The sequence below is a fragment of the Numida meleagris genome, chromosome 3, assembly GCF_002078875.1.
Source record: "Numida meleagris isolate 19003 breed g44 Domestic line chromosome 3, NumMel1.0, whole genome shotgun sequence".
Taxonomy (NCBI): Eukaryota; Metazoa; Chordata; class Aves; order Galliformes; family Numididae; genus Numida; species Numida meleagris.
In genome coordinates, this window is record NC_034411.1 from 17981167 (window position 1) to 18007688 (window position 26522).

Here is a 26522-nt window from a genome sequence, read left to right on the forward strand (position 1 = left end):
TTTGCTGGTGAATTAGACAATGTTTGTGTTACTGTCTGGGCCTTGGTTTAAAGAACATGCTAAGCTTTGTATCTTATCTGCCTGCTCTGGTAGGGGAAAGGTTAATATGTACAACTTAAGTTGATGCTTTTCTGGTATCACCAGCTGCCTCACATTTTTTTTGCATCAGAATAAGAAAGGAGATGAATTATTTAACTGACACTTTCTCTCGATGACTTAGTTGCTTGAGGTTATTGATGCCATGGCCCCGTGATGAGGAGAAGATGGGTAGTAGTGGCTGATAAAGGAGGCAGTTTCTCTAGTTTCTCCCTCGTTCTCCTCTGTTTCTTTCTCGTTTTCTTGCTCTTCACTGATACATATAGAGAGTTTTCTGAAGTTTTCTGAAACATCCACTGTTACCTTTGTGGCAAGAAGCCTAGAGGTACCAGCTCAATTTCTGTATTTTTTATTCCAGGTCCACACTGAGAGCCCAAAATGTAGAAAAGAGCACACATAGGCAGGATAGTCCAAGATAGGGAAGAAAGACAGCATTATTATGATTTTATAAATATAATGATTGAAAACTGTGGGCATTTTATTATGGACTGTTCCTGTTGATGACATTAGCAATCCCTACTTTATCCTTTTATGTATTACATTAATCTGATAGTAATGAGAGATGTGGTATATATAGTAAGCTAAAAATTATACATATGATGTCTTGGATGTGTCAGAGAGAACAAAGGTTGTATATGAGATTTCGTCCTACAGTTTTCCGAAGGCTGTAATACAGCTTGTATCTGTGAAGAACGGTCACCAGGAGTATGAGGCAGAGCTAGAGGTTGAGTTTTCTGCTCATAGTTGAGTGTTCATCTCTAGCAGTGAAGCTGATCTGAGGTTACAAACAGCAAGAACTCTCCTCTGAAATTCCAAGGAGCAAGGAACAAAGCGTACTGCTTGCAGCGCTCTTAGCCAAACAAAAGAATCAATACCAGCTATTGAACTGCTTTTATTTATATTCTGCTTAATTTCAGTTATGTTTCTTTCTAGGCTTGGAAGGCTTTTAATTTGGGGTGCTGGCAGATATCCTTTAGAAATTTCAATGCTATTTGTATCTGAAGTATATCGAACCTTTTTCTGCTTCCCTTGACTTGTGAGAGGTAGGGATACCCTCAAGGGTGGAAGCATTTTCAAGCAGTCCAAATCTGAAATAAAAAACCTGTGATGATTTTGTTCATGCTCTTTCTGGGCCAAATCCCTTAAAGCTGAAAGAAGGGATTCTATGGTAATTGTTTAATATTTCTCTCAGTGTTTCAGTGCTTCTGCTTCCAGTACCAAACAGCACCTAGAAATTAAAATTTTCCCTAAGAATGAAAAATGTCAATGAAGCAAACAGCCTTCATGTAGGAATTTCATTACAGCATGGATGAAATGTGTCTATAGTGCAGTGCTGATGTCCAAAGGGCACTAGACCTTTTCAAATATTTTTTCCCCAGGTTTCTCTCTCTCTCTCTCTCTCTCTCTCTCTCTCTCTCTCAGAATTGCATTGGGAGATCCAATTATGTAAGAAATAGAGCAAATTCAGGTCAAACAAAGCCATGGATTTCGGTATGAATTTCTTCAAGTTATTGACTACGCATACAAGAAATTCTGTCCTCTTGGATGCCACTGTGAACCCTGACATCAAAAGCTCGTGGTGTTTCTAGACCATTCTCTAAAAGGCCCTCCTCCAAAAGCAACCCCCCCCCCCAAAGAAAAAAGAAAAACAAACAACCACAACCACAATCTCAAGAGCAGTGCTCTTTTTTTGTCTCCCCCAAAAGCCCAGCACTCGCCTCCAGAGGGCACTGCAAACTTGCTGTGCCAGTGGTCACCAACGCGTAATGAGCAAGAGAGAGCCAGCTGTTCAGTGGGCATTTTATTGCTATTGGGGGACATCAAAATATCTAATATTTTGCCAGTCACTTTGGTTGTAAAGCACGTGTTTCTGGACGCATCTTGTATGCACTTGGAGCTAAAAAATTCACTGGAGCAGCTGTCTTTTACTGACAAGTGATAATTGTGCTTATGTTGAGAATGTGAAAAACATATAAGCAGCAAAGGAACAAATCGAAGTCATTCATGAGAAAAATGTAAGTTAATAAATATCACTTATGGGTGTATATATGTATATTTTGCAGCCCTTGTAACATTGAGAATGTGCTGCTCCTTTTTGTTGCTTGTAAGGCTGTGCAGGAAGCCTGTGGCAGAGATACTAATTTTGTGCTAATGGATTGACGTGTTTCAGTGAGCTGCTTCTTTCATAAGTGTCCCTGATGGTTTTTTCTTGACGTACCCGGGTTAAAATGGCTGTAGAAGAGCACAGCAGCCTGAGGAACCACATCACCATGAGTCAAGAAGCCGCCTGCTGCTCTTTTGCTGGCCCTGTTCCTTGCGACTTGCAGGGCAGACATCCTTCCTGGTCTTACGGCCGCTTGGTGCTGGTCTCACCCACCTGGCTGAGCTGAGCTTGGAGGTCTGCCCATCCGGCACAGACCTTTGGCTGGAATTGCCTCACTCTGCATACTCAAGTGTGCCTGTCAGCTGCCCGTGTCTCTTGGTGGCTGGCTCCAAAAGGATAGCAGTTGGCAGATGAACTGTGTCAGCAGCAGGAGAGAGCACTGTAGCCAGGGTAAGCAGTGAAGAAAGCAGCCAAGAGGTCTTGAGGGGCATGGTGACCAGGATGGTCATGTACAGTTTTTTCATAAACTGGAATCCTAGTGCTGTGCAAAATGGATGTTTCAGTGGTTGGTTTTGGTCCAGTGGTTCAGCAAAGAGTAAAGATACTTAATTTTGTCATGAATTTATCAGATGTTCCAAACTCTTTTCATTCTGAAAGTCAAAGCATTTTGCTTCAGTTCATATTGACCACATCCGGAGGATCAATAGCAGTGCCTTAGGCCTCCCTGCTAATTTGTGGCTGGATTAATCTCTGTGGCACATAGTGGTCTTTCAGCTAGGGAGCATATCCCATGGCATCTTCGCAGATGAAATCTGATCAGAGAACGCAAAGGGAGGAAGGAGGTAGAAGAAAAAGAAGAATGTGAGCTATCACTTCTCTGAGACAGTGTGGTAGCTGAGGCAGACAGAAATTAATGAAAAATTGACCTAAAAAGAAGTGCTTTCAAATGGGTCAGCTGAAGTGTTTCAATTGGGTCAAGAAGACCTGGAAAAAAAATCTTTCATTTTGATTTTCTGATTAGAAGGAAAGAAAAAGGTCTGGTTTTCTTCAGAAGGCATTGGCATCTAATTCCCACATCTTTCTACTGTAGCACAGAAGTGAATTTTCTTTCTCTGAGCTGGATACTATGCTCAGGTTTTGGTCTTCTAGAAAAGACCCCTTTTTCTATTTCAAGTTAACTTGGACTTCTTGATGTTCTTGGGGAAGCAAAGACAATGGGATCTTGATGTTTCAGAAATCCTGAGTACCTTCTCCTGCCATCTGGACTCCATCCCTTTTTTCAGTTGAGAATACATATTTTCCCTTCCATTTGAAACGACCTTATTTTTTGTATTCTTGACCAGCTTTGTTGCCTCAAGCCTCGAGATCTTCCTTTGAATTAGGGGTCCCATCTGTTGTTATCCTAAACAGCTCAGAAATAGAAAATCCTGCAGGCGAATGGAGCATTGCTTTGTAGGACCAAACTGAGCTCTGTGCTCAATTTAATGCTCTGTTTAAATTCTGTTGAATAGGCACCCTAGATCTTTGTTTTTTGGGGGCAGTGTGCCGACTAAATTGAAGTTCATATTTGATAGTTTCACTTTTCCTTGAAAATTGTCTACTAATAAGCAAACTAGGATGGAAGGGGTAGATTTGCTGAGAGGCAAGGACAGCTCTGAGCACATGAATGCTCAGGCTTGTCAGTGCGGCTCTTTTCTTTGTACTCTTTTTCGCTCCATTGTACTCTTCTTTGCAAAACTGGAACCCCGAGGAGGCTGTGTTTGTGGACAGAACTGTATCCATCCGGGCACTGAACTATTCTGTGTTATAAAACCCATCTGCAAGCACTTGGCCTCTGGCCAATTTCAAAGCTTCTTTGAGCAAATGAACATATATGAACTACTCTGTAAACAGTTCTTTAGCCCTGTAAGTAAGAAAGGAATAGCTTAGTGGCTGCTTGACAGCACATTCAATGAAGACATCTGACTTGTAAACCAGTAATATATCCATTAGCTGAGTCAAGCAGTAGGCAGAAGGAATTCCTTAATATTGTCCAACCAGGGTCTATTCAAAATCCAAATCTTGATCTGAATTCTGTAGCCTCCACATCTTCCACAGGAGCAGAAGGAAATCTTCATGTGGCTGCTGTTCACATCATTATTTATTTATTTTTGACTTTCCCCAATGGGATGTTCCCACTGTCATGGTGCAGCTGAGTCCATTGCTAAATGGATATGGGCTGAGAGAGACAGCTGGCCAGGCTGAGACACTGAAGTGGTCATGTTTGGGTAGCACTGGCTTTATCTTCCCTTCTGCCTGCCCAAGCTCACCTCCAGTTCAGAACCTGTTTCTTCCACGTATCTGGATACCAAAACCAGCAGCACTGTCACTACTGAGTAGTACAATGTACTTTGAGGATCTTGATTCAAAATTAGTACTGATAAAAGGTGAATCTGGATAACAGGGTTCAAATATAATTCTTGTTCTATGCCTTCCACAGTTGCAGATATTCAAACCCTAGGCTTTGGTGTATGCCACTGTAAGAGATAAGAGCTAGCAGCAAAGTTCCAGTCAGGAGCCTGGCTCTGGATGTCAGTGAGTTACAGACTATCCAAGCACTGTAGGTACAGCTGAGTTTAAATTGAGCCATGCCTCGGGAAAGAGAAAGCAACAGATAGCTTGTCACTCAGTGTGCTTCTTTTAGGGTGGAATAAAACTTTACCAGCTTAAAAATAAAGCTGTGAAAAGATACATGATGAGAATGTTTTATGTAAACTTTGCTCCACGTGAAAATTCACAAGGAAGCGAAGAGCAGAGGTCTGTCAGATTGGTTTGTTTGGATTTGGACTTGGCTCAGCTCTGAATTTAGTTTTAGATGTGAAATTCCTGAAGTCTGCAAATTTGGATCTTCTGTAACAGTTGGATACTACCAGTGTGTAGCAGATGGTATTGCACCAACAATATGAAAATGGTGAAATGAATTTATTTTGCTATTTTTATTACTGTTCCTTGTGAACTCAGATTTTGTAAAACATTGGTATCTCTGGTGGGGCCATGGTGTACAAATGGTAAGAATTATCATTTTAAGAATCATTTTATTGTGTTCTTCCTCTTGAGTTCCCATCCATCCTTACTGGACTGTATACAACTGAGAATCTGAGGGAAACCTGTCACCTGCATCCTGTGTCTTCCTGTGGCATCTTGCCTGATGTATGAATTGCTGATCTTAAGGTTTCCCAGTTTGTATCTAGGTTTCTGCAGCAGCATGGATGACAGAGGAGAATGCTGCCTGTTTGATGTACTCAGTATATAGGTGCAACCATACAAACGTGACTGTGTCTGTTTGCTGACATTTGATTTCATTTTTCTATTGAGATGAGCACTGTAGTTGGAAATCTGTGATTTTATGACCCAGGGTAATGTTTGTAGCTGTACACACCAAGGATGAGAGAGACAGGACCCATTTTTCTGGGGACGTAAACAGTCCCTCTTTGCAGTAGAGAAAAAGAATTTTAATTCAGTGTACGTACAGCATGACGTAGTGTGGCTTTTGTCCTCTTCCACTGCACAAGGTGTGAATGGTGCCTGCAGAAAGGATGACCGAGGTGTGAAGTAGCACTGTCGCTTCTGTGCAATTCTGTCTGCTTACAGTGTGGGAATGGCCCAACTGTCTTGGCATGGCGGTGCTGTGAAGGTCAGAATTCATTGTACTGGAAAAAGGCATCCCACCCCCTGCACTGGCTGGTAGAAAACCCAGAGAGGATTTTAAGCAAGGAAAATAGATGAAAGCAAGCAAATTAATTGGCTAGCAAAAGGAAAATGACTTTCTGGAAGACTTCAGCTGTGCGAATCATGTGCCAGACCTGGAAGTGGAGGCAGCGGCAGGCTTGCCAGCAATGGGTACCCAAGGAAAATGTGGAACAGGACATCATGTCAGTGAAAAGGAGGCTGCTGCTTGGGACTGCGGTTAACAGTGGGAGGGGCAAATCAAAGGGATGTGCTGTGCTTGGTGATCTATAAGTGCTTTCTGTGCAGTTGTCATCCCTCTGAGAAAGATGGAAAAAAAAGTAAGCTTTTAAGTGTTCCTCCTTGCTACACCACTCAATCTATGGCACTTTAAGAATGAAATTGAAAGAGAGAGCTAGAGAGCTTCTAGCTTTGGTGTGTGCTTTAGAGTGTGTGGTTATCCTAAAGGAGCTGCACTGGTCTGTGCTGTGTTAGAAGTGCTGATGGGATCGGTGCTATTGAGTGCAACGATTTTCACTGCACTACGGAGCCGTAAGGTCTGGGCTGCCTTTGTCCTCTGTTTAATTTTTGTACTGGTAATTTATGAAGAATGGTTGATGTGGCTGTGCATGGGTAAATCGGTCTGTTCCCTTAGGAAGTAATACTGAAATATGCTGGCCTTTTCTGAGAAAAATGAGCACATCTTTCATTGCGCTGCGGTGCTACTGAGAGGATGCCCTGTACTGGAATCTCCATGTCATGGAAATGGGAAAACAGGAAACATGCGTATGGAAATGTCTTAAAGAAGCCTTAGAAATATGAAAAATCTCCAATTATTACTGCTTTGAGTTTGCTTTTTGCTAGTAGCCTCCTGTCAGGAAAACTTGCTGGAAAGATGCACTTGAGCTTAACATAGTAGTTGATCCACAGCAAGTTAATTTGAGCTTATAACCCTGTGGAATCTTGCTGTGGAAGTCTAATAGCAAGAGTCATGTGTAACTACTTGAATAGGAAGAAAACCTCATATGACTTTGAAGTAATCACCTCTAACACTGCGCTGCAGTAAAAAAAAAAAAATCTTTATCAAAGGTTTTAACACACACACACACAACAAATCAGTAACAAATGCCTCTGATAACAGTTGGAAATTGTATCAGAAAACATTCATGCAGAGAGGAGGAGGTCAGCTGATTACATGAGATTTCTAGTTTTTCACCTGCTGCAATGTGCACCCAGCTGCAGGTCTCTGTCGGGAGGCTGGAAGGAGTAATTGCAAGGAGCTGGATGTTGGAAGCTCTGTGCTGATCCCATAGCTGCTGTCACCGGTGGCTTTGGGGACAGTGGTAGGAGCCACTGCTCTGCAGCTCCAGTCACAGTGTATCCCCAAAGATTCATGCTGTTTTCCTCAACTGGCACAAATGACTTTCCTTTCCATACAAACCTATTTCCTACTGATGGTCCCCAGTGCCATTTTGGATTGTGACCATGCCTTTAAGGAACCAACAAACTGCAGTTCAAGGGTTCAGAAACAGCCTCTGGGTAGACAGCTGCCTCCCCTGAAGGGTTGCAAGTGTTATTGCTCACTGATGTGGTGTCCTCCTGAACGCACCCTGGGAAAACATCAGCTCCCTCCTCACTCAAGCCTTTATTGGAGATCATTCTCCTCAACCCATCTGTTAGTAAGCAGGTGATGTCAGCACGTTCCTCCTTTCTTCCTCCAGGCAAAATCTAATGATAATGAGTAAATAATAGGTGAGATTTGGATAGGGGTTGCTGATGGTGGTGGAATGTAGGGTGACCCCATAATAGGCACTGCCACTGAGTCAGAAGATGACATCAACACTCCCACTCCGCTGACAAGTTTGCTATCTGCAAAAAAAAAAATGGGCTTAGGCCTGTGCTCCTATTGTGTTACAGTTAATGCTGGCATTCACTGGCAAACAGAGGCCACTGTTAGTTAATCTGATCAAATGTAGTTTAATGGGATGGATAACAGCAGTGTAAATTCTAAAAGGGTGATGCCATGCTCTGGTCTGGAAATGGAAGTGGGTTCAGGTCACAAGGGAGTCACTCCCTCACTGCACCACTCATCTGAGTGTGTGTCCTAGTTGGGGCAGAGCAAGACTACAGGTGTTGTGGGCATTCCTTTTGGACTGTAAGCAGCTCCTTGGTTGGAACAAAATATAAAGGTGGGGTTTACTTTCCCAATCCTCCTGCTGCTGTTGATCTCCAGCTTTGCCTTTCCAAAGTACTCTGGTAGTTATATGCAGCAGCCCATTACAAAAGAGCTTTCTAGTAAAGATTCTGATGGAAACAGGTTGTGGGATAGGCTTTTTCATGTGCCTGTAGTCCATACCTCACAGTTTCTGATGATGATAATGAGCATGAAACGGAGATAAGCATGAGGTTAATATGAGGTAGGAGAAAGATAGGAAGTCAAGAATAATCAAAAGATTATTGGGCTATTAAGATTTCCCTAGGTTGTTCATTCTTCTGCTACTAATCGCTATGTTGCTTTATAATTGCATGATTCAGTGATGAAGTTTTACTTTGCCCCATCCAACAATCTCCCACGAATCCTATGTCAGGGTAGCAAGAATCTGCTATATTCGGCTTATAGCTAACTAGTAATCTGGTGGCTTTTATAGCTGGCATAAATTAGAGTGCCTCTGAGAGGTCCGCCACTTTTTCAGAAGGCTGAGGTGGTGTTATAATGAACTTCTCCTTTCCCCCTTTCTGTCTTGCTTTGGGTGTTGCAGAAGACGAGAAGGTTCGTGCTACCATTCATTCTGCATCATGCATTGCAGTAATGCAGCACTACTCTGTTTAGATTTAGAGCAGGTCTGTAGGGAACTGCTGGAATCCTAAGGAAATCTAAAAACTATCTCTTGAAAGCACATATACTGATACTGAGTTTTATATAACCCTCTTTTTGACACATCTAAATCTAGGGCTGCCGCTCTTTCAAAAGAAGTGCTCTCTCCATAGAAAAGAAACGTTAAGCCAGCCTCTTCCAGCCAGTTATTTCCAGGCCACCTAGCAGGAGTGAATGATGTGAAATAATATTTCAGCAGCAGCCCTGAGTAGAAAGATTGTGTAACCAAGAACTGTCCTGTGTCATATCTAAATCAATGTCACTAAGATTTTTACTTCCAGTTAATGTAGGTAGTGTGGGTTTTGTGTTGGATGTTAATGCAATCCATTTCATTGTGACATGATTATTTATTGTAGGTGGCTGCACGCCTGTAAGCCACTAATTCCTTGTTTGTAATGGTAAACTAATGACCAGAACAGCATACTTCAAGTGAGGAGAACTGGTTTTCGTAGGGCTTATTATTGGCTCAGTAGATGAACCTAGATAGTCAGTTAACTTGTATGTAGCTTGTTATCCTGCCTTTAGTTTAGAAATTATGACATCAACCCTTATAAATCCCCTGGTTATCTTTGACAAACATTTGTGGTAGGAGGTCAGTCCAAACACTGTTTTTACAGGGGCCCAGGGATTCAAATGAAAATAATTAGTTTCAGTGACATTATTGAGTCTGATAATCGTGATCAAGTCTTGGTAGCCTCCAGCTGAGCAGCATAACCTGTAGGAATGTTCTCCTTCCCAGGTCTCCAGTTGGCTTTATTTGTTTATTGTGACTATGAACACCAGAGCAAGCAAGACAGCAGCTTTGTCTCAGTTTCCCTGTTTCCAGGATGACTGGAAAGAATCAGAGGAAATCTCAAAAGTCACATCTGCACCCACATTTTAATTTCTTCTCTCTTTGCTCAGTGATGGTTCTGGTGACGATGTTCAGTCAACCACAATGCAAGTTGATCCAGACCTGTACCAAAAGTTCATAATGGGAGCTCTAAAAGCCAGTGGTGCATATCTGGTACTTAGGTTTAGTAGAGCCATCAATTAGACTAAGCTTACTAAATATCCAGGATAAGTTGGGCAGAGAGAACTAGCATAAACAACGTTTCTCTGTTCTTCATTATTTCAATTGAAGTGCTCATCGTGCCTTGCCAAATGCCTCATGTAAATATGAATAAAATGTCCTTCTTCTGAGGAGCTTGGAAAAGATAGGAAGAAGTATGTATGTATTTTTAAATCCAAATCAACTAGATTACCCAAGGAAGTCTGGCAAAGTAAGGTTTTTTTTTAACAGATTTGAAAACAGGAAGTGTCCCTGTGCTGTGGATGGGCTCAGAGATGAGGAACAAGGCATGGTTACATGAAACAATATATGGGGTTTTGGTGAAGAGGCCAAAAAATACAGATCTGAGAACATTCATGTTTTGAGAGCAAAGATTTTCTAAGAATACAGTATTACCTTGAGCTGTTGCCTCAAAATCAGTCTCTGTGATGTTGAGAGCTTTATAACATCCCTCTATCCAGGCAAACTCATTTCTGCAGTCTGTTTGCTTCTGAGATCCCTTTTCCATTGTACAGGCTAATGCAGGTGTTACATGGGAGGTTACTGCTTCAGTAGGTGTGTTCCTTAATTTGTGAAATGAATAGCTACACAGAAGGTGAGCCTGGCTTTTATCTTATGCATGTGAAGTTGAACAAAAAATGGCTTCCTCGATTAAGGCACATTAGCTTTCATCCCCCTCTTTTAGCCGACATCTTCCATCACTTCTCTGCTCTTTCTCTGATCTACTTTTGTTTGTTTTGTTTTCAAACTGCTTATTCTTTCATCAAGAAAGATCAGCTTCTCCTGTGGGCAAAACATCAGTAAACACAGTAGAGAAAAATGGAAGAGATGATAATATGAATTTATCTTCTGAATAAGTTCCTGTTCCAGAAAACTAAGCAAGATCTCTTCTTCCCCAATGGCATTTCTCTAATAACCATTTCATAGTAGCACGGCTACGAACAAAAGAATCTTAATAGCTTTAGGGTGTACTATTTAGAGTCACTGTTCAAGGTGGAAGGATTTAGATGACAAGAATTTCAGCTACTCTTGATATTTTCAGCCTGAGCAACAATGGTTAAATGACAGTGTTTTAATATGTTTGTGCCTTGCATTTCACCACCATACAATCAATTTCTCAGTTAGGAAGTGATATGAAGCCGCTTGAAGTCTATGTAATTCTTTCCATTAGCTTTAAAAAGCTTTCCAAAGCTGGCATTTAAGTGAAGGTCAGTATTGGAGTTATTCCCATAACCTATTCTCCAGTGAGATAGATCAGTAAGAGGGCACATCTCCTTTACAGATGGGCAGACCAAGGGAGCTGCAGCCCCATTTGACTGTGGTCAGTTTGATCGCTTATAGCTCTGACACAAATCCACTCCTTTAGTACTGTCTCTCCCTGCCAAATGCTACTGAATCCTAGTGCATTCAGTACAGTGGTTGAATCCTAAATGATTCTTATGAAGTTGAAGGTGCCACCAAGTAATAAATGAGATCACATTTGAACTAGAAGCTTGACATTATGTGGCGCATATTATTTAGGAAAGCCTAGTAGGAATTCCCTAAAAGGCTGTTCATGCAGTATTCAAAAACTGTCAGATTTCACCTGGTTTGCTGACAGTGTTGCTGGAGCTTCCCTTCTCCAAAGCCATTCCCTGGACCGCATTTTACTTGTGACTGTTTTTATAGCTAAGCAATGCAGATTTCTGAAGGTAGAGGTTATCTTATTTTCAACTGGTGTGTCACAAACACCTCACGGTATGGGTTCCCTTGCTTTGTCAGTAGCCTTGTTAAACTCGCACAGATGCTTGTGAAGTTGGTTATACTATGGATGGTAGCCAAAATGCATTTTCTGGATTGAAATTCATCATTCCTGCTTACAGACAGTATCCTTCCTTTCAGCTTTTATTTATTACTCTTTTCGTAAATGTATTATGGTGGAAGGAATTATTATGACAGATCTGGATTAAAGTGTCCTTGATATATAACCATTATCGTCTCTTCTCCTTATCATTGGTGAAGAGCAACTAGTTAATTTATGATTCATCCTGTGTGAAGAACCTGCCTACATTCTTTAGAAAAATTTGTAATGTTCCTCCTGGCTTTAGGCATCTTTTTGATTGCCTGTGGATCGGCCGAAGTGCCCATAAGCAGTGGTCTCCAATGGGATGTCCTGGTTGAGCACTGCAGTGGCTCGTTCCCTCTCAGTTCCTCTGCTGTATTCCCTCCTTCACCATCACGTGCATGATGTGAGCTGTGAAAATGGGGCCTGGATGTCAGCCTGTCTTTCCTGCACTGGATAGATGCAGACTGTTGTAATGTGTTGTCTTGCTCCCTGCCAGGGCATATTACAAGTACTTAAGAGATTTTTTTTAAAATCTCAAAGAATGATGATTTTTCAGAATATTCCCATGTTCACTCTGTCTATTAAAGGATGATGCTTCTGTGTTCAATACCAGCAAATTCAAGCCTTTCTTTGCAGGGAAGACTCTATTAATGGCTTTTTTTGCGTGAGCTCCCATATACCTTATTTTCATTATTCAGGCTGCTACTACTGAGAAGATGAATTGCTGGTTGCTGGTGGCTGTCACTGTTGTCACTTAGTGGCAGGTGATATAGTAGTAGCCTGCATTGCATATGTTCTCCTTCTGCTTTGAACACATAGCTTATCCATAAAACTAACAGTTGCTCTGTGTTCAGTTTGTCATCCTCGTCCTTGAAAACAGAAGCAGATTTGTGAATACTCCCCAGTGTGCGATATACATCCTGTTCTCTGCAGCAAGAGTTGATGAGTAACTTGGGGATAGAAGAGGAAAAGAATGTGGCTTCCAGTAAATAAGAGCCACTGGAGGCAGAAGCAGACCTGAGTAGACAGGTAGAGAAGAATGTGAGATATATGGAGTAGACTGAGTTTTCCTCTTTGGTACTGATCACTGAACCCCACATTTGGATCTCCTGGAGGCGTGAAGCTGTGTACTCCTTCCACTTCATAGCAACCTTTTCAGACTGGAGGGCTCATCCCAAGAAATCTGTGTTTTGTTTCACTTGCTGTGCTGTTATAGTGGAGATCTAATGTCAGAGGCAATCATTGACTAGCCAAGATTCAAAAATCCCGCTATCGTTTATTGCAGTACATTCATATTTTCTTTTGCAAAATGGGTCTCATTTAAGGTGCCTAACACTTACCTTTCAGAATTGCCAATTCCTCTGGGAATGTTGGCTTTAGTCATATGTTTAGGACCCTGACCTCTTTCCCTGCCTTCTCTAGGCAAATGGGATGCTGGTCTCTTACTCAGCACAGCTTGTATCCATCTGGCACTGCAGCAATCTAAAACCCAGTTAAAGAAAGCACAAGAAAGAAAAAGCAGTGGGAAGCTGATTTTTCTGAAATTTTAGTACCTTTGTTATCAGTCTGTGATCAATGCCATGGTAATTGGTGACGACAGCAGAGGAAGTGCAAGTTATTACAAGGGGTGAATGTCTGTATCTCATCTGAGTCCAACTTGCTTATCTTCAAATCAGAGCATGGGGTCATTAAAATGACATAATATTATTGCAGTGATGGAACAGACAGTCTGCTAAGTTCTTGGATACCAGATGGCAAATGCAGCTTGAGTTGGCAAATTGTTGCTCTTCTTCCTGCCGTGCAAAGGCTTTTTATCTACAAGCATAATGAAAAGAGAACAGAAAACCAAGAAGAAATTTTCTTAATCAAACATGAGGAATTTAAAGGAAAATAATAACAACAACAAAAATGTTAGACAGAACAGATTCTGCTCCAGTGCATTCTGATTTATTCTTCCAGCGTGAGAGCTCTGAGGGCAAAGTGTGCTAATTTTACTGTGCAGAGAACCCTAATGACTTCAGTAGGAATTTATTAATAAAATAGGGTTTCACTGAGCTTAAGCCTGTTCAGCTTTACCATTACGGCTAAATATGGAGACACAGGATTCTTTTACAAATGTTTCTGAAATTCTACGGTTTTCCTAGATTAATGGAATGAGAGTGTTTAAAAAGGTAGAATTAATAAGCAATAACTGATTGCAAGGACCATAAAAGTGAAACCTCTGAAATAATGGAGTAGCCTCCACACACAAGCCATGTCACTCCAAACAAGACAACGCGAGGCCTTGGAAGCAAGCCTTAGGAGGATGTCCTGTCCTGCTGGGGGACTCATTGGATCCAAAGATTTATCCCTCCATCTCTAATTTCAAAAAATCTAGGAGACCTTCTGGGGCCTGGCAAAAATGATGAGCTTATGCTGCATTTTCTGTGTAGACACATAATGTGCCTTGAAATGCAATCATAAAAACCTCTGCAAATCTAAATCCCAAAGGCAATCAGCATATTTTGGTGGAAATCTTGAGAGACTTAAGTTGCCTAGTCTTTGCTGCACAAACAAATAAATATCACTTGTCCTGTAATTGTCATCATGGGATAAAAATGCATTTGGTTTTATATGCTCTCAAAGATGAAGGCTCCAATTTCTGTGAGTCCGTCATTTCTTTCCAGTGGTATCAGTTGTGGCTGCATCCTTCAATGCATTCAGATGTTGTGGGGAGCGCTTTCATCTGTGAGCAATACAGGGATGGTCTCTATCTTTGTCATGTGTGGATCTAAGTGCAGAATCCAATTTCTTTGATTTGCTTTTTTTACAGTAACAAGCATTCCCCACGTATTCCTTCCTGCATGATTAGAACATAAGTAAATGAAGTAATTAATGGTAGTTTTGGTATACAGAGGATTCTGTGGGAGAAGTTAAGGGTACCCACTGAATTGTCCTCTGCCTCTTGCTTTCTACAGTGTACCTGCTCTCAGACCCATTGCTTTGTGCATGAGAACACACGAGTGGTTGTACAGAAGCCCACCTACCTCCATATCTTGTTGCCTAAGCAGTTTCCTAAGGAAGAATAAAGAAAAGGGCTAGCATCTAATGATACTTCTCCTACTCTCTAATCATTTGCAGGTTGGGGATTTCCTGAGCCAGAAAACATATTACTGACTTCAGAAAGTGGGCCATTTGCCTCAGACAAGTGGTTTGTGATGTGATTGTCCCATTCATTTTGCTGGCACCATTTAGGAAGCATTTTGATCAACCCAGATTCTTGCTTCAAACTAGAGTGCTCATTTGAGTCCTGATTATTTATCATAGTTGTGAGTTTTCCTGTTTGTGGCCTTCTCATTTAATGACGAGTGCTGCAGATGGCTTATAAATTGAGACATATTTTAAACTAAGTATGAAGCTGGTTGTGTAACCTCAGCTGCCTTGGGATTTGTACTGGGAAAAAAAAAAAAAGAATTTTCCTGCAAGTACTCAACAGACAATCACTGCTCAGTGAATGAAGGCATGGATGTAATTTTACATCAGCTATACTTGCTTACATTCCTTGTGGCTGGAGGCAGAATTTAAGAAATCATTGGATATGGCTGATAGAAAGAGGTAATAAAACAGCACAGAATGAACAAAGAAATGCAAACTGAAAAAGATAACAGCATCACTCTAAAATGAGCTCTTCCTAAGGTCTGTGGTTTTAGGGAAAAGGAATTGCTTGTCTTCTGCATTGTATTTTCTGCTTCACAAGCAGAAAAAAAAAAGATGCCAGTGCAGCTGTAGTGTAATACTCAAAAATCAAAGGAAAGTTTATGCTGTGAGATTCTCAGGATGAGATTCACCACTGCATTTTCTCTGCTGCGTAGCTTCTTTGATGGCAGAGGAGTCTTTGACAAGCAGAGGAAACATTTTTAAGAACTACTGTACACCTCCTGACCTCCTTTGTCACACCCTCAGTTTGCACATCTGAGTACTGCTGCATTGCTGCTGTTCAGTAGCAGCATCTATGATAAAGCCTTTTACCATCCACGGATGAGTAGGGAATCTGCTTCATCCTGACAAATCACGACCTGACTCCTTGTCATGGCCTCATCACCCTTTGGCTGTATTGCGTGGTGCAGGACAGAGGGCAAGATACTGACAAGTCCAAGGGATCAAAGTCTGATGCAAAATGGTGCAGACCTTCTTCTCAGTGACCCAGCAGCTCCTGGCTTTCCATCAGCTATTAAACAAGATCATGCCGTAATCCTGTAGCTGGCTCGGGCCTGAGCCAAGTACCAGATGTCTGGGAGGAAAGGTGCTTCCCAGAGACGTTCCTCTGGTGTCATGGGTCAGATGTGTTCTAAACTCAGAATGTTTTCTTCTAAAAGTTTTTTCTAGAGGTAGGCTGGGATTCTGGGCAAACTCCTTGTGAACTGTCATGCATCATATCCTGTCTGGGCAGGATGAGTTCTTTTGACCATCGCTTTCTATAAGAAAAATGCAGAATAACATGTACTTTCAAAACCCCCTCAAAGGCCTTTTGAGAAGAAAATATATCCATTACAGTGAGACAGCCAGGATTACATGGCATTATGCATTCAGTGCCATTTGAGAAGCTGTAGGATACCGCATCATCTCTGTCCCTCTTTCTAGAGGGGTGACGCCTCTCGTGGACCCGGTTCATAGAATCATTAAGATTGGAAAGACCTCTAAGATCATCTAGTCCAGCTGTCAAACCATCCCCACCATGCCCACTAACCCAGGTCCCTCAGTGCCACATCTCCACAGTTCTTGAACACCTCCAGGGGCGGTAACTCCGACACCTCCCTGGGCAGCCTGTGCCAGTGCCTCACTGCTCTTCCTGAGAAGAAATGTTTCCTAATATCCAACCTGAGCTTCCCCTGGTGCAGCTTGAGGCCATGACCTCTCGTCTTATTGCTGTTACTTGGGAGAAGGGGCTGACCCCCACCTAGCCACAACCTCTTTTCAGGTAGTCATAGAAAGCAATAAGGTTTCCCCTGAGCTTCCTCTTCTCCATACTGAACAATCCCAGCTCCCTCAGCTGCTCCCCATAAGACTTGTGCTCCAGACCCCTCACCAACTTCGTTGCCCTTCTCTGAGCACGCTCCAGGGCCTAAACGAGGCCTGAACTGAAAAAGAAGTCATTGCAGCTTAGGTCACTACAGCCTCATTCTTGAATATCATCTGGCTGCCTTTAGCTGTTCTGGCAGTGCAAAGCTGCTGCAGCCGAGTGCGAGCAACTCTGTACTAAGACACAAGTGCTTTTATGTTTCTGTGAGAAGCAGCCAGGCCTGCTCAGTGCTGTGTATCATTGCCACCAAGGCAAAGCAGATGTAAAGCATGACTGTCCTCTTTCTTGCTGCGCAGAGGGGTGAAGCCTGGGGCAGGTGTGTGTGTGTGCGCTTTGATGGAGCTACTGACAGGGAGCACGCTGGCTCTCACTAGGCCTTCACACAGGTCCTCACTTGCACAAGGCACATGCTGTGTAGGATGGTTGGCCTTGACTGGCTTTTGACTGACAACACAGTTTATGGCAGCATTTCCAGCTGTGTGGCAGAGTCCACCCTCCTAAAACCCATCCACAAAATGCTGCCTGAGCAGAGAGAAGCAATACCGTATGGGCTGATACATTTGCATGTAGAGAGCACAGTGCTTGTGGCAGCTGCTTCCTCATCCCAGGAACTAATTTAGAATCCGCTTCCCCATATGACTCAGGCAATAAATTACACTTTAATCTGAATCTTGTGCATTATTCCTACTACAATAGATGGGCATTTTCCCCATATCTTTTCTCAGCATCTCCCTTGGATCCTCCTTATCAGCTATATTGTTTCATTTTAAATAAGTTATTGGGTTTACCAGGTAAGGCAGTTATGCTCAGCATGAAAATGAACAATGAACTCTCCTTAATAATATTCCCTTTCAGCGAACAGAGTAGATAGCTTTAGATGCAATTTTATCCAAAGGACAGAAGAACAGATGATGTGAGAAAGTATCTTATTTGGACGGGGACGTTTCCTGAATATTCTGCCCATTCTGCACTCATCTGAATTCAGTCAGCTAACATGCACTTGAAGTTTCTGTGAAAAAGCATGCCAGGCAGGAGATGGGGAAAAGGGGAATTTTTGTCACCCACCAGCAGAGTGAGTTACACTGTGCTACAAGCCTCTGCTGCAATAAAATTATTGATGCCTAGGAGTGTGCCTTCATCAGGGAATCCTACAGTGTGCAGCTCTTGAATACAGATCACGTAACAAGAGGTTGACCTTGATGTCACTGAGCTTAGAAAGAACAAACACTTGAATACCATGTTGTTGGAATTCAAGTAGCTGTTGCACATCATATGAAGATTGTGTTCTTCAGGCATCCAGAACAACTCTTACAGGAGGTTCTGAAATGACTCACTAGTTAATGGTAAACTTAAACTATTAGGACTGTTTCGTTTGGATCAAAAGCTGTAGAAATTTTTGTTCAGCCTGCTGCGTTTATGCATAGGTCAATTTTCTGGTTTTATTTTCTCTGTTTTCTGTTGTTGGTGTTTGCATTTAATAAGATCATAAAGTTTCGAAGCTTAAATAAATGGAGATGAAAACAAACAGAAATAAAAGGCTGTTCACTGCCTGTCTTTGATCACTGGTTAATAGGAGGTGCCACAGGATCCTGTAGATAGTCTGTGTGTGATCTCAGCAAGTGAAATGGACAAGGAGTGTCCCTCTGATTCATAGCCGCTGTGAGCCAAGTATCAAGCAATTCCAATTACTCCTGGCTAGTTTTTTGCCTTTACGTTATTAGTCTTGTCCAAGTTAGACAGAAGCATGTATTTCACGGTGCTTTTCATACTGCTGTGCATGATTTTCACTTTCAACCTAAGAGAAAATACGGTTTTACAGCACAATAAAGATGTGGACCTGCTAAAGCAGGTTAAGAGGAGGGCCATAAAAATGATCAGAGGGCCAGAACACCTCTCCTACGAAGAAAGGCTGAGAAAGCTGGTGTTGTTCGGTCTGGAAAAGGAGAGGCTCTGGGTAGACCTCATTGCAGCCTCCCAGTACTTAAAGGGAATTATAAAAAAGATGGAGAGAGACTTTTTACTAGGGCATGTAGTGATAGGACAAATAATAATAGCTTTAAGCTAGAAGAGGGTAGATTTAGGTTACATATTAGGAGGAAATTCTTTGCTTCAGAGGGTGGTGAGACACTGGGACAGGTTGCTTTTCCCAGCTGCAGTGCCCCATTGGGCAGTGCGTATGAATGAGAGGGACTTCCGATGTGGATTGATTTGTGTCCTGCATTTTTAAAATCAATTTGAATCCAGCTAGAGAGTCTCTTCCACAATTACCATCTTCCTCTTTGCTGCTTAGATGTCACACCTGCTTTTTATATTAAATTGCAAACTCTTGAGGGAGGCAAGTTCTTTTTTTAACTCACTGTTTGTATAGTGTCTAGTACAACTGGGGTTCTTTCATGGAGATTTTGTCTACTTCTGCAACATAATGATTAAATAACAGTGAAAGGAATCTCTGGGGCTGAAGCATCTGCCGAAAATCTGAATTTTCACTCAGAATTATATTCCTTAGTGCCTAAACTAAGGTTTTGCTGTGCTTGCATACTACCCTTTTATGACAAGAAAATGGCACAGCAGTAAGCTAAAGGATATTGATCACAGCAGGAAATGAGGAGAAAAGCAGCAAAATTAGAAGAAAAAAAATATATTTTTTTCCCCCACAGCAATTAATGCAAAATGCTGAGTAACAAGTATGGGCGAGCTCTGGAAACATGGTGTGCTGATGTGATGTCCAGGACTGTCAGTATTTGATGTGAACAGCACTGGATCTAGAGACTGGGTCTGGGGAAGATACGTGTAGGTTTTTTTTTTTCTGCTTTGCTATCTAAATGGACAGTGGTTAGATAGTCTGTCTTCTACAGCTGTGAGAGGCTGATGTCACCCACTACAACAGTGCTGGACTCTGCCCACAAACATGGATGCATGACTGATCCAACTCCTCTAGAAGGGGGAAGCATAGATGCATCTTCATGAATGAAGAATTCTTGGCTTCCTTTGCCTTTGACTGTCTGGTTAACACTTCACAACCTTTACTGCTACAAGAGCTTTCATCTCAGAAGGAACTGGGACTTTATTTCAGGTGTAACTTCATCCTCTTTGTATGTGAATGTTCATTGGTTTATTTCCTGGTAAATATTAGATAATTCCCAGTTTCTGGCTATATTTTCTCTTTTCAGCTGCTTCTTTCTCCGTCTCTTCCAAGTTAAGTGAGAAGACCTTGACAAAACTCGTTTTTTCATTTTCATGTCCTAAATGGGAAGGATTTAGGCATATTCTTGTGGTCTTATCTCCCAGTGATCTCAGTAACATCCAGTAAGAACACCAGCTATTGGACCTATGCAGGGCTGCACTGCAATAGCAAAATTTCTGGTGTTGATCATGGAGAAAAGCAGTAGTTTCCTAGTGGTTTGATATCTGTTTGCATTGCACCACCTGCAATGTACCAATGCACACAACCTGGAAAACAGTAAGACCAATTGGTGTGTATCGTACGTTGTTTAATACATTCCACTGGAAAACTGACCTGAAACAGATGCAGAAGTTAATTCATATTTACTGTAACCAGCAACAGATGGAGTGGCTTCTCATCTCCCTGAGAAGATGTCATGCCTTCAGTGAGCAAGCATCGGGGCTGTTACACGTAAATTCCTCTGAGGCTGGAGCAGGCTTGTGTTTAATTTATTGGTCACTCTGTTTAGCAACTGAATGGAGAAAGATGTCAAACACCCACATTCACATTTAATGAACTTGTTTCCAACGTAAATATTGGACAGCTTCTAGCTCTTGGTAATTTTTCATCCTAATGAACATCCTAATCTCATTCTCAATCTCTGTAGTAGTAAATCAGATGGGACAGTGTGTGAACTCCTTCACTTCAGTACACTGTGCTCTGAAAGACTTATCTGGAGTCAGGGGCCTTGGATGGGGTCAGGTGTGTTGTATGGATGAAGTCACTTTTAATCCTAGAGGCTTGCAGTTCATTGTGTCCTATATAGTAGTCTTCAAGTTGCTCGGGATACATGATTTTAAGAGGTGACTAGATGGAATCTGGGGATTGTGAGTTTGAAGAGTCACTTTCTTCCTTCCACCTTTTTCTTCTGTGAGTGTTTCAAAGTCATCAGTAACACATCTGTGAGCTTGTGATAGTTCTAATGTTGTGTTTTCTGACTGGTTCCATTGATTTCCTTCAGTTCCCTTGCTCAGCACCCGTGAAGCAGCATTGCTGAAACTTTTTCACACTATTTGGGCACGAAAAGTGTGCATTAAAAGGGTTCTGCAGATGACCATTCTTTTCTAGTGTGCTAAAGTGATGGTTTGTGTTTTCTGTCAGTCCCTAAGGACTTGGCTCTCTTCTAAGGCATTATCAACTTCTATGGTGGTAGAACAGAACGATGTAGTGTAGGATTTCACACCAAATATTTTATATCTTTCTTTTCCCAATGATGCAAAATGATTAAAAAAAAAAAGGAAAGGGGAGGTCTGAGAAGGAAGGTGGAAAAAGAAGAAAAGATTAGTAGAAGGAAGACTCCATGTTGTTCCTCTTCCTTCTGAGCTATATGCCAAGCTACGCTGTGAGTCATTAAAGATCCCAGGGCACCAAGACCAGACGTGCTTTATGGCTGAGGAAGGTTTTGCCAGCTGTCCCGTGTCGTTTGCTGGGGAGGTCAGTAACAACCATCCAAAAGCTATTTGAGGTTTACCTAAACTGCCGTTGGCTTAGCTGGGGCATTATGGCAAAAAGTAGTCCTGAAATACGTATATGAAAAGTGTGTTTGAACATATATAGAACGTAGTGGGGAGAAAGCATGGAGCAGACAGCTCAGATAACCTGCACTACGAGGGTTACAAAAGGGAGTGCATGTGAGCAGCACCACATGCCTTCAGGAGCAGCATTGCCTGCTGGTGCACCCTCGCTTTCACTTGTCAGGCTGCAAGGAGAAAAGGAATGCGCCCTGTTAGGAATGAAGATGACAGCGTTGGCGAGAAAAGCCGTACTTCTGAGCAGCTGAAAAAGAGCACATCAGCAACAGTTGCTCTGAATGAATAATGTGATCTGAATTTTGTGATTTTATAAAATGATTAAGTGGCTTTGTACTTTGTTCTCTTTCACTGGAATGAAACAATACATTTTCATGCCAGTCTGTTGTCTTTTAACAGTGTATTTTTTAATACTCTGAGTTGAGATAAATTTCCTTTGATTCCCAGAACAGATGATAAGAGAGAATTAAAAAAAAAAAATCCGAAGCCTTGCACTTAAAAGACTCAGCTGAATTAAACAAGAAATAAGGCTTAAATCAGCTGAATCAAATTACCTCTTGGTTGTGAAATTACTTCTGAGTTGTGAATCAGAGGCTTTGGCTCTTGTTTCTCCTGAACATTTATTCGTGTTTTTTCAGCTTTAATAAGTTACTTTGCACTTACTAATGCTGCAGTTTCATCTGAGTTCTGCAGATGTGCTGCTCTCCTTGTGGGGCAGGTATATGATGTCTTCAGCTTACTGATTACATCAAGGCACAAAAGTCTTCAGTGAGTACCCGAAGGTGACGCAGAAGTGAGCCAGGGCAAATGCAGTAAGCTAACGTAGGGCTCTGTGACTTGGCTAACCTATTACAGCTTGATGAGTGAGTTCATTTCCACAGGGTCCTTCGTGTGGCTTGGAGGTCATGCCAGTAAGTTCGTGTAATTTGTTAAAATATGTATGAGTAGATTAGGGTATAGTATGAGCACACTGCTGGATTTTAACCCCCCCCCCCCTTTTTTTTTTTTTAAATTCCAGCTGGGTTTCAGGCTTCAAAAGCAGTATTCAAAGAGACAGGAGGTATTTTTATTTGCCTTAAAAAGAACAGCCAGGATGACATCACCCCTGTCTTTTAGGCAAGCACTGATCTCTGCAGTGCAGGAAGAGAGAATACACTGCCCCCAAATCTGTTGCTCTTGAACAGGCTCTATGGATATGAATAAAATAAATGATCAAAAGGGGAAGATCTTCAGTAGGAAATGATCAGTGGGGTTGCAGAGGGGAAGTCTTTTGCTTTGGTTTCACAGGGAAGAAGGAAGGGAAATCTGCAGGAGTCACGAGAAACCAAAGCATGAAATTCAGGGAATAAATGGTGGGTAGATGTAACAGCCATTTTAACAGGATCGGGGAAGAATAAAAGGACTTACTGAGTTCGCTTGCTGAGACAGAGTTCATACAATGCTCATTTGGCTGGCAGAATGGAAAATGGCAGCAATGTTGGGAGTTAAAGAACAACCCTTGGGCTGCTGACACATGATTACGTGCCAATGAAGAACACAGTTAATTAGGGACAGCAGAACAGAAGCAGCTATACTTTGGTGTCATGCTTTGCCTTGTTCGTCATTCTGAACGTTCTAGTTGCTTCTGGAAACTTCCAAAAATTTCTATAAAAATGTATTTGTTTCCTCCTCAACTCTAAATCCGACTTCTGCAGGTTCTGCCATGTCTCTGTTGCATGAAAACATCTTGAAGGATAGTAGTGATACAGAGGGGGGTTGAGTTTCCATTCATACATGAACAGTTGTTTCCACGGCTACTGAGATCTATTCGAAGCAAGAAGCTCTTTCAGTTCAAAACGTTACTCAACATTTGCTCATTCTTGCCACTGTTACTTCATCTAGGCAACTGCCATCCTGTTTTTTATTTAGGACAGGAAATAGCCTGGCATCACAGGACCTGTGCAACAATAGCACCCTGTCTTAATGCCTGCTCTGTTTTCTCCTTAAAATATTCTTCACATAACATCACTTCTTTCTGCAGACATTGGAGAATTCATAGACCTGAGATGCTTTCTCTTCAGTGAACACCTGGTTCTCTTGACCTTCATTCAAGGACTCAAGGAACACTGCTAGTAATCAACAAAACTTTCCACTAGGCTTCCTGTTGTACATGGCTCACACACCTTGGTCCTCTTACTTGAGAGACCGTCTTGGACTGAAGACGAATCAGAGATGTGGATCTGGAGCTCTGTTGTGGCAGTGTGTGGAAGCCCTGCCAATTTTCCAGTGTGTTTCCGGCTAATAATCTCAGGATAGAGGATCACCAATAAGCTCTGTATGTGGACCACAAATGATCACTGGGATATAAAGGCACTTTGACTTGTCTTTGAGAGGCTTTACTGTGCTTACTCGTGAGCATACTGAAGTTTTTTAGCATCTTCTTGCCTTAACTGATTTACAGACAGAACAACAGATTGGAATGTTCTGAGATGCTGTGTTGTCAAGCCCTGGAAGTTTTCTGGACTTTGCACTAGAAATGCCTCTTTTTGTTTTTACATCTTTCATCATGGAAGACCAAGCTGTGTAGAACCAAGGCTGCCAAATTCAAGCTGTGATATTTCTGTCAGGCTAGTGCCCAGCAGTGCAATTAATTACATCTATTTTGGCTAGGAAGAAAAGGGCCAAACAAACAAACAACACGTGGGGAGGAGTCATTGTACAACCATTTCTTTAGTTCAGAGCCATCCAGCTCCCTGACAGTACTTGTGTTAGCATGTGTGTTTTTGGTTCCATGTGAAACATCTGATTACTGAATGGTGGCAAGATATTTTAAAACATGTTTTAATAGTGTTTCCCCACAGGAAACAGAATCCTACAGCAAACACAATTCCATGTAAAATTGTTTGTGTGGCAGATAAAAAGAGTGAGGTGAAAAAGGAGGTGTGTGCTTTTCTGACTGGCAGACTCTCTGGGGCCTGTGGTCACCCTGGTTTCGTGAATTTTGTTCTCCACATCCCCTTGAGAAGACCTGCCTCAATTTCCTTCCCTTTCTCACCAGAAATCTTGCTTTCTGATAGTCCTTAGCTGCCTGTGAGATGAGAGCATGTAGCACCCGAATGCAATGCTGAGCAAATTAATGGCATTGCATGGCCACTACGTTTCCCATTGACAACAGGAGAAGCTTTAACATTGGTTTTGCTGACTGGCTTTTTTCAAAGTTTTAAAAGAATCTTGAAAGGATTGCATAGCTTGTTTATAATGTTTGAAACTGTCACTTGTTAGTCTAGGAATATTATTGGAAGTCTCGCAAATTTCTGGGAAGATTCAGTCTTTCTGTAGCGTGTCATCACTGCAGTGTTTTAGTCCCTGTCAGATCCACAAGTCACTAGCCAAACCACTTGAGAGATGTTATGTAAAACTAAAATTTACCAGATTCTCAGGTTAGATTCTTTGTTAGGTTCATAGCAAAAAAGTACAAAGTGCAGAATGAGTTACAGTGTCATTTATTATATGGCTTTGTCCATCCATGGAATTAAAAACACTTTATTACACCTAGTTTCTGCCATACCCTATTACAAATGAAGAAGGGAAGGCATTAAGAGACTTGCCAAGGGTAACAAAACTAGTTATTGGGAAGAGCTGGAAACAGGGCTTTGGCCCATGAGCTGGGTGTTGCTCAACATCCCTCCATCACCTCCCAGCAGTTCAGAGATGAGACCATAGCTCAACTAAAACTGTGGAAGTCTGACAGTTGACTGCAATGAGGCCAAAATATTATCCTATTATATTTTGGATTATTATGCCATTGTTCAGATTGTCCAGCCTTCTTGAGACAGTCATTAAAAAAAATTTTTTTTTTAATATGACATAAGAAGAAGCGGGGGAAAGTTTCTATTGCTATGTGATGTTGATCAATAAGTGTTACAGTGAATACAAAGGAACAAGCTCACAACCATCGCTAGGGATGTGATAAGGTTCAATTAAATGGATTTCCAAAGATCAGAACAGCCTGCTTTTCTTGGATGATGTTCTACTCATTTCTTATTTATTCCTTGAAGATTATGACTGAAAGTATCAAAAGAACTGAAGATCTGGAAGCAACTATCTACTCATTTTTTTATTCAGTGCAAGAAAATGTTTACATTAGGCACCCATCCAAAAGCAACTTCTTCTATTAAAAGGGAATGGGTCACAGCAGGACACTTAGAAATGGCTTTCTTCAGTAGCAGGCTGCAAATACTCATTATTTCCAGTTGTTTTGTAAATGAATGAGATTTTTACTTTCTCATGCATTACTTAAAAAAAATAAAATAGGAACAAAAGAAGTCTGTAGCAGAGATGCTAGGTCACAACCTGAACCAGTGATTGAACACCTGGTGGGAAGGCAGGGCCAACCCAGGGGAGCTCAGGTGCAAGCAGTGCCCCTGAGTGACTGGAAGGTGTGGGGCCAGGAGCCACCCCTTCCCAGACCTCATTTAAGGGTTGGCAGTGGAGGTAAGGGGATCTCGCTGGAGATCCCCGGGTACCTGAGGCCTTCTGACGGTAAGCAGCTTCTTTATTTCTGTGCTTAGAGCTGTTGTATTTGGGCAAATTGTCACTTGCTGCAGCCTGGGACCTTGCTGCTCTGCTGTCATTGCTGCGCTTTCCATCATGTTACAAGGTCTTAAATAAATAGAAAGATGTTGGATGTGAATGGATATATTTTCATTATATTTAATTATTAAATAGTACTAGACAAAGTAATAGTGCTAAGCTGGCACAGAAGCTAAACAAGCTCTCTTCCTTATTTAAAGAGCAAGAAAGCATGTTAGTCAAATAAAACAAAAGTAATGCTTTGTACACTTGTGGCTCAAAGGTAAGCATGACCTTTCCAAGGACATACAGACCTGAAAGCCACCACTCTCATTCGGTATGAATCGTGGTTTGCTCTTAAATCCATGCTGCAGCCTATGCAAAGAAAACAGGAACTCAGATTAACTTTAGTCTACCAGATGTACAAACTTGTCCAAACTTTCCTCTTTTTGCATTTCAAATGGACAGCTAGTTAGCATGAGCTGACTGGTGAGCAGTACTCTA

The 26522-nt window shown here is 41.8% G+C and overlaps 1 protein-coding gene across 1 annotated transcript in view; it reads left to right on the forward strand.

The window, feature by feature from the left end:
• HHIPL2 (HHIP like 2) overlaps positions 1-26522 on the forward strand; it is a 139973-nt gene that overhangs the window by 111888 nt on the left and 1563 nt on the right. The window lies entirely within an intron of this gene.